The sequence below is a fragment of the Rhinoraja longicauda genome, chromosome 8 (genome assembly GCF_053455715.1).
Source record: "Rhinoraja longicauda isolate Sanriku21f chromosome 8, sRhiLon1.1, whole genome shotgun sequence".
NCBI lineage: Eukaryota > Metazoa > Chordata > Chondrichthyes > Rajiformes > Arhynchobatidae > Rhinoraja > Rhinoraja longicauda.
In genome coordinates, this window is record NC_135960.1 from 560,102 (window position 1) to 561,281 (window position 1,180).

The window sequence follows — 1,180 nt, forward strand, 5'->3', positions numbered from 1 at the left end:
AAGTTCATGTCCTGACCGAGCCTGCCCTGCGTTTGACTGCAGAACTGCCAGTGTGCTGGTCTGTTACATTAACATTATCCTGACCAGCAAGATGACAGAAACTGCTATAAACTCTCAATGAACAAAAAACCCACAAGAGAAAGTATTTCACTTTAGTTTACGAGGCGCAGCGGGTAGAGCTGCTGCCTCACAGCGCCGGAGACCCGGGTTCCATCCCGACTACAGGCGCCGTCTGTACGGAGTTTGTACGTTCTCCCCGTGACCTGCGTGGGTTTTCTCCGGGCGCTCCGGTTTCCTCCCGCACTCCGAAGACGTGCAGGTTTGTGGGTTAATTGGCTTCTGTAAATGTAAATTATCCCTAGTGTGTGTAGGATAGTGTTAGTGTGCAGGGATCGCTGGTTGGGATGTACTCGATGGGCCGAAGGGCCTGTTTCCACGCAGTATCTCTAAAGTATACAGCACTGTGGTGCAGCGGGTAGAGCTGCTGCCTCACGGCGCCAGAGACCCGGGTTCCATCCCGACTACGGGCGCTGTCTGTACGGAGTTTGCAAGTTCTCCCCGTGACCTGCGTGGGTTTTCTCCGGGCGCTCCGGTTTCCTCCCACACTCCAAAGACGTGCAGGTTTGTGGGTTAATCGCCCCTCTGTAAAGTGTAAAACTATTCCTCGTTGTGTGTCGGGTAGTGGTGGTATTTCAGTGTAGTTTATTGTCCCGTGTACCGAGGTACAGTGAACAGCTTGTGTTGCGCGCTAACCAGTCAGCGGAAAGACAATACGTGATTACAATCGAGCCGTCCACAGTCTACAGATACAGGATAAGGGAATAACGTTCAGTGCAAGGTAAAGCCGGCAAAGTCCGATCAAGGATAGTCCGAGGGTCTCCAATGAGGCGGTTTCCCCCCACATCCCAAAGACGTGCGGGTTTGTAGTGAATGGACGACTGTGATGTGAAAGGGTTAACACGGGCTGACCGTTTTGGCAAACTGCCCACGCCAACAATCAACTACATGTTTTATTTTTCCGGGACTTTGTGTGGGAGGGGATGGGATCTGTTTGAAGAATTGTGGTTGGAACCACCAGCAGATCAGCATCTCTATTAGAGGGTGGCTTTGTCCAGCCCTCCCCCCCCCTCTTCCCCCTCCCTCTCCCCTCTCTCTCCCCCCTCTCTCTCCCCCTCCCTCT